The sequence below is a fragment of the Copadichromis virginalis genome, linkage group LG13, assembly GCF_057382275.1.
Source record: "Copadichromis virginalis isolate Kocher_CV1m ecotype Utaka linkage group LG13, C_Virginalis_male_GT1.1, whole genome shotgun sequence".
Lineage (NCBI taxonomy): Eukaryota > Metazoa > Chordata > Actinopteri > Cichliformes > Cichlidae > Copadichromis > Copadichromis virginalis.
In genome coordinates, this window is record NC_140630.1 from 1,561,302 (window position 1) to 1,569,433 (window position 8,132).

The following is an 8,132-nucleotide window of genomic DNA, read 5'->3' on the forward strand; positions in this document are numbered from 1 at the left end:
TGAAGGACTGAGCTTTTTCAACGCTGCGGCTGCTCTAACGTGACGTCACAGCGTGAAAACAACAATTAAACCAGAGAAGAAGAAGTTTCAAGTTGTGCAGAAGTATGTGGACGGTGCTGTTCCTTCATCTACCCTGATGGAGCTCCTCACACCTACAGGAGACTTTCTTTACTTAAGTAGAAGTACAGATACCTGTGTTTAAAAGTACTCCAGTAAAACGTGAAGTAATGAAGAAACTCCTTTACTCAAGTAAAAGTGAAAAAGTACTCTGCTACTAACCATGATTGTATACAAGTAACTGAACCTTGTGCTTTGTTAGTATTTCAACACAAAAGCACATTCTAATTGTAATGAATGTACTCAGCATGAGTCTGTTGTGTAGAACACCTGCAGTGACAGAGAATGTAAAACCGATTGTGTTGCCTTGATGGTGGAGGGTGACTTCACCTCCACACCTACACAGTAACATGAGCACAGTCAGGGGTCACAGTGGATTCAGCAAGTGGGGATGAACCTCAGCATCATCAACTTACATGTAAACTCATCTCTGCTACACCTGTTGTTACCTGCCTGGGACCATGAGCACCACGGGCACTGTGTGTGACTGTACTCTGAATCCACCACATGTTTATCCTGCATTGAAATACTAAACAGGATTTTCATGGAACATTTGAATAACACAAAGTTAGCATAGCTTTGTTTGTTTTGCAGGAACATGGCATCTTTAAATTTCCAGTTTATCAAATTCCACTGAGCATCCTTCCTTTAACTCTAAGCTCTCTTCGTCCTCTCCTGTCCTTCTTTCTTATCTGTCTCCATCTCTGAGTGAACGTAGCTCTCTGTCTTTTCTCTCCCTGTCAAATACAGCAACTGGACCTTCAGCTGCAGCACAGTGTGAGACAAACTGCACACACACAGTTTGTGTTTGCTGATGTTTGTTGAGCTGATAGAAACTAGAGATGGCACGATACCACTTTTTTATGTCCGATACCGATACCGATATCATAAATTTGAATATCTGCCGATACCGATATGAATCCGATATAGTGTTTTTTAATCAACAAAACTGTTTTTTAAATATCTTGCTGCATTTTGTATAAGTTCATACTCAAGTTTAAAACAACAACTACACTAAAGCTATTCTGTTATACCTGTATGCAAAAAAAAAAATATTTCATAGTTCAGCAATACTGATCAATCTAATAAACTTAAACCTACACCATCCTCCCTATTCTGGTATTTTAAAGAGTACTTAGCATAAATATTAAGCAACCTAACTAATAGGGTTCCAACTCCCAGCAACAACAAAAATAAATAAATAAAAAATAGGGAACCACCCCTCACGCTCCACCTCATGATGCTTAATCGACGTAATCAACCTTAATTTGATGCAGTGTGAAAAAAAAATGCACAGAAATCAATTATTTTTCAAGAAATATTAAATAGATTCAACATCTTTCTTCAACAAAATTGCAGACTGCACAGATGGTACCTTCCCAAAGGAAAAAGTACTATAGCTTACTAGGGTATATTAGACTTAATAGTTACTATATACAGTAATTGACTTCTATTCATTTTACATCAAATTAAAACTTTGGGTGTCAGATAATTATTTATTAAAAGCTAGACATTTTAAATGAGAATAAGAAAGAAAAGTATGTCTTTGTGCCCCCTTTTCCCTGTTAATGCCCTATCGGCCCCCCTGGCTAAACTTTGCTAGATCCGCCCCTGCACAGTTACCAGCCGTCAGCTGCGTAGAAAAAGATCCTCGAGTAGAAAGTAATATTAAATAAATTCTAACAACAGCTTATCAAGCTTAAACGTGCTGCTGTTGTTCAGCCGCTGGTTTCCTCTTTCTGGTGCAAAGTGGGCCAAAAACAAACCAGAGAGACGGACTCGCGACAGAAAAGCCGATCAGCTGATCATTTAAGCAGTTTCATGATTGAAGTAGCAGCAAGAAGAGGCAGTCGCTCCATATATCGTTTGTTAAGCTTAACGCAGGAATGCTTTACAAACATTCAGAGATGGACTTACACACTTGCTTTACTTCTCTCGGGGATAACTTTGTCGGAGATGAAATGCCGGGTTGCTAGCGAAGCTCCACATGCTATCCAGACCACCGACAGGTCCCGCATGCCACAGCCGCTCTATCACGTGATGCATACTGCTCCGACGTGCTAACGTTCTGAGGTGAGTTACGGTGTGTTGCAAGTTTTGTGAGGTGCTTTCGTGATATTTAATGGATCGGATTACATTTTTTATTTTTCTCCGATATCCGATCCAGTAATTTAGGTCAGTATCGGACCGATACGTAATATCGGATCGGTCCATCTCTAATAGAAACGCTGCATTTCAAATTACCCGACACTTAAAAAACTTCACTCCCTTTATGTTCTCTCCTCTTCTGTAGGGCTAGCTAGATGCTTAAGTACTGCAAACTCCTGTGCAATACTGCAGATTTTAATATTGATCTGATACCAAGTACCCATATGGAAAAGAAATAGTAAAAACTCATTCATATAGTGAATCATATCAGGCTTATATGATTTAGTCATGAAAGTGGCCACTTTCTCATTACTTTCATATATTGTTTTAGTAAGTATCCAAAACATACAAGTTGCATTTATATAATTTTTCAAGGTATCTTATATCTGTTTTAACTCTTGTATGCTTTTCATACAAGTTTCACATAAGACAGATACAAACTTTATAAGATTTATATACATCTGTTCCATATGGGTAAATACAGGGCCGGTACTGCCAATCCCAATTCTGATACCGATATTTGTAACTTGTGAAGGCAGCTTATGTAGCTGAGAGCACCGTGTCGTGATTTATAGAATAGAATAGAATAGAATTCAACTTTATTGTCATTGCACATGCACAGGTACAGGGCAACGAAATGCAGTTTGCATCCATCCAGAAGTGCTTTAGTGATATAGATATATTACAATATATATTAGCAATAATATAGATATGTGAGTATATTACAGAAATGGGTCTATTATGGTATGTTATAATGTACACGGTATGAAGTATGTTGTGAATATTCTATAACTATAAGTATGTACAGGCTGTAGTGAGTACAAGCTATGTACAGGATATGAACAGGATATAAATATGAAAAACTATACAGAATATGAAATAAATAACTTTACAGAATCTGGGATATACAGTTATACAGAAATGGGAACTATGCAAGTTGTAAACAGTTGTAGGATTAAAGATTATCGAATGTACAGAATGATTATTTACACAGAGCTATACAGTAGTGCAGTTAAGATAAGTGAGATATGTGGATAATTTCTACAGAGGCTATATAAAGTGCTAGTGGTTGTGAGTGGTGGTTCAGTCCATGTTATTATTGTGTTTGAGGGTACAGTTGTCCATTGTGGGTGTGTGTATGTTCAGTCCATGAGTTTAACGTGGGTCAGATGTCAGGAGGCAGAGTTCAGGAGTCTGACAGCTGTGGGGAAGAAGCTGTTCCGGTACCTGGTGGTCTTAGTCCGGAGGCTCCTGTGGCGCCTCCCAGAGGGCAGGAGGGTGAAGAGTCCATGTGATGGGTGACTGGGGTCTTTGATGATTTTCCCAGCCCTTTTCAGACACCACTTCCTGTAGATGTCCTTTATGGCAGGAAGTGGTGCTCCGGCGATGTGCTGGGCAGTTTTCACGACCCTCTGCAACGCCTTCCGGTCCGAGGCAGAGCAGTTCCCGTACCAGACTGTTATACAGTTGGTCAGGATGCTCTCGATGGTGCAACGATAGAAGTTCACCAGGATGTCTGAGGACAGGTGGTTCTTCCTCAGGGTCCTCAAGAAGAAGAGGCGCTGGTGAGCCTTCTTGACCAGCTTGGAGCAGTTGGTCGTCCAGGTGAGATCCTCGGCGATGTGGACTCCCAGGAACTTGAAGCTGCTCACACGCTCCACGGCCGTCCCCTTAATGTGGATGGGTGGATGTGGGTCAGCATTCCTCCTGTAGTCCACGATGAGCTCCTTGGTCTTCTCGGTGTTGAGCAGCAGGTTGTTTGTGTCGCACCACTCAGCCAGACGATCCACCTCCTCCCTGTAGGCGGCCTCATCGTTGTCACTGATGAGGCCAATCACCGTGGTGTCATCTGCAAACTTAATGATGGTGTTGGAACCATCAGCAGGTCTGCAGTCGTGGGTGAAGAGGGAGTAGAGGAAAGGGCTCATCACACAGCCTTGTGGTACACCGGTGTTCATCGTGATTGTAGATGAGCAGCGGTTATCCAGCCGGACATGTTGGGGGCGGTTGGTCAGGAAGTCCAGTAACCATTTGCAGATGAGGGAGCTGATGCCCAGGTCTGTCAGTTTCCTGATGAGTTGTGAGGGGTGGATTGTATTGAATGCTGAACTGAAGTCTATAAACAGCATTCTGGCGTAGGTGTTGTTGTTGTCCAGGTGTGAGAGGACAGAGTGCAGTGCGATGGAGACTGCATCCTCTGTGCTCCTGTTCTGGCGGTATGCGAATTGGTGGGGGTCCAGGGTGGGGGGGAGACAGGATTTGAAGTGTGCTAGGACCAGCTGCTCTAAGCACTTAGTGATGATGGGGGTGAGTGCTACTGGGCGGTAATCATTGAGGCAAGATGGGTTGGAGTTTTTGGGTATCGGGACGATGGAGGTGGATTTGAAGCAGGCCGGTACCACAGCGTGGGCCAAGGACAGATTGAATATGTCTGTGAGCACTCCTGCAAGCTCCCCAGAACACGCTCTGAGAACACGCCCGGGGATGCCATCAGGGCCTGCAGCCTTGTGGACATTGATCCTGCTCAGCACCGCTCCTACATCGGTAGGGGAGAGAGTCAGAGGTTGGTGGTCTGGCGTCATGTCTCCTTTGGTTGTAGTTGTTGGATTCCCTCGCTCAAAACGAGCATAAAAGTTGTTGAGCTCGTTGAGGAAGGAGACATCAGAGGATGCGGGGGAGGGTTTGGTGGTCCTGTAGTCTGTGATGGTCTGGAGTCCTTGCCACATGCGTCGGGGGTTGGAGTTGGAGAAGTGTCCTTCTACCTTCTTTTTGTAATGTGTTTGGCTTTTTTGATGCCCTTCTTTAGATTAGCCCTGGCTGTACTGTAGGCGTGTGCATCTCCTGACCTAAAGGCTGTGTTGCGGGCCTTCAGGAGGAGACGAACATCCCGGTTCATCCAAGGCTTCTGGTTGGGGTACATGGTGATCCGTTTCTGGGTGGTGACACTGTCTGTGGTTTCGGAGATGTAATCCAGTACAGATGAGGCGTACTGGTCCAGGTCTGTGTGGGTGAACATATTCCAGTCTGTGTTTTTAAATCTGTCCTGGAGCACTGCCTCTGTCCCCTCTGGCCACACTTTAATTGTCCTCACAGCAGGTTTCACACGTTGGATGAGTGGTGAATACCTAGGTGTGAGGAACAGGGAGAGATGGTCTGATTGTCCAATGTGGGGGAGGGGTGTGGCTTTGTAGGCTCCAGCCAGGTTGGAATACACATGGTCTAAAGTCTTGTCTCCTCTGGTGTGGCAGGAGACATGTTGGTGGAATCTGGGGAGGACTGTCTTTAAGTTGATGTGGTTGAAGTCGCCAGCAACAATAAAAGCAGCCTCGGGGTGTTTATTCTGGTGTTTGTTAATGGCTGCAGAAAGTTCTTTCATGGCCAACCTAGCATTAGCGTCGGGGGGGATATACACGGCAGTGAGTATGATCGAAGTGAGTTCTCTGGGGAGATAATAAGGTCTGCATTTGACCATTAAAAACTCCGCATTAGGTGACTCTCAGTAGTAGTGGAGTTCATGCACCAAGCATTGTTAATATAAATGCACAAACCTCCACCTCTGGTCTTGCCGGAGTCATCTGCTAGCCTGTCGGCTCGATGTGTGTGGCGTCCTGCTAACTCGATAGCATTGTCCGGGCAGCTGTTGTTCAGCCATGTTTCGGTGAGAAACACGACATTTGAGTCCATAATCCGTCTGTTGTTAGTGATGGAGAGCCGTATCTCATCCATTTTGTTTGCCAGAGAACAGACATTGGCGAGAAAAATACTGGGTAAAGGCAGCCGGTGTGGTGTTAGCTTTAACTTAGCCCGTAGCCCTCCGCGCCTACCTCGCCTTTGTTTACGATCTCGGCGCCATCTGCGTGCACTTCCGCCCGGCCGGGGAGAGTGGGCAGCCTCCGGTGTTCTGGAGATCTCTGGGATGAGTCGGAGATCGGCGATAAAACTGTTGGAGTTTGTCTGAGAAGGTTCTCAGTCATCCAGGTCATCGTAGTCAAAGGAGCTTGCAAAGAAAAGCGTCTGGACTTCTTTAAGTTGCTTGAAGACGTTTCACCTCTCATCCGAGAAGCTTCTTCAGTTCTAAGGTCAAATGGTGGAGAGTCCCAGATATAAACCTAGTGGGAGTGACCCCCCACAGAGGGACAAAAGGACCCCCTGATGATCCTTTAATCGCCTGGGCCAAGGTGGGAAACTGGGCGTGGGTCCCAATCAGCCAGAGTTTCGGGTGTGTTTCGGGAGGATAAGAAGGACAGACACAACAACATTGTCATCCCCTATGTAGCCGGTGTATCAGAGAAACTCAGGAGAGTTTTCTCCAAGCATGACATCCCAGTGTATTTCAGACCCAGCAACACGCTCAGACAGAAACTGGTTCACCCGAAAGACAAAACGCCAAAACACAAACTTAACAATGTGGTGTATGCTGTACAGTGCAGCGAGGAATGCTCAGACCTCTACATTGGAGAGACCAAACAGCCACTTCACAAGCGCATGGCACAACACAGAAGAGCCACCTCCACAGGACAAGACTCAGCAGTCCATCTGCATCTTAAGGATAAAGGACACTCTTTCGAGGATGCCAATGTTCACATTTTGGACAGAGAGGACAGATGGTTTGAAAGAGGAGTGAAAGAAGCCATCTATGTCCACTGTGAGCGACCATCTTTGAACAGAGGCGGGGGTTTACGACACCAACTCTCTGCCATCTATAATCCAGTTTTGAGATCCCTTCCCAGACGCCTTAACGCCCACTCACATCCTGGGCCATCTGACCTCAGGAATTCGCATGATAAGGTGGGGCCAGGTTTCACAATGAACTCACCCGAAACTCTGGCTGATTGGGACCCACACCCAGTTTCCCACCTTGGCTCAGGCGATTAGAGGATCATCAGGGGGTCCTTTTGTCCCTCTGTGGGGGGTCACTCCCACTAGGTTTATATCTGGGACTCTCCACCATTTGACCTTAGAACTGAAGAAGCTTCTCGGATGAGAGGTCAAACGTCTTCAAGCAACTTAAAGAAGTCCAGACGCTTTTCTTTGCAAGCTCCTTTGACAACTGTTGGAGTTGTGAGTCCAGATGTCCAGAAGCTCTTGTCTGCTGTAGGTCAGCAACGCACAGCAATTCTGGACGAATAATCCGGTTAAAAGATGAATCATCAATTTGTAATTTCACTGTCAGTTTTACTTGCCAGTTTTACTTGCATGTATTTTGAAAGTGGTTTTTTTTTTTTGGACAGCAGGTAAATGTGCCTGTCGTGTGATGTTTGAATGTGCCGTAGGCGGCAAATCAAATAGACGTGACAACACAAAAAGGTTCAGATGTTTTTCATAGAGCATGGTTGAAGTATATCTTCTCATTTCCAAAAAGATAATATATTTAGTTGGGCCACATACTGAACTTGGAGGTTAGAAATAAAGTGTCGATCTTATATTGCAATTATTAATCAGATATCAGTACCAGAGCTGCTATTGGTGTTTGGATCGATCCACTCGCCTCTACCACAAACTTATGGACACTAGAGTATTTAAAAGTAGAATGGGAGGCAGAGCCTTCAGTTTTCAGGCCCCTCTTCTGTGGAACCAGCTTCCAGTTTGGATTCAGGAGACAGACACTATCTCTACTTTCAAGATTAGGCTTCAAACTTTCCTTTTTGCTAAAGCATATAGTTAGGGCTGGACCAGGTGACCCTGAATCCTCCCTTAGTTATGCTGCAATAGACGTAGGCTGCTGGGGATTCCCATGATGCATTGCATTTTTCCTTTCCAGTCACCTTTCTCACTCACTGTCGTGTCCAAATTCATGGGCTGCATCCTCCTGAGGACCCGGTCTTCGCGGTCTACGTGGGCCGGGTCCTCAGAAGGTCGGGTAGGCC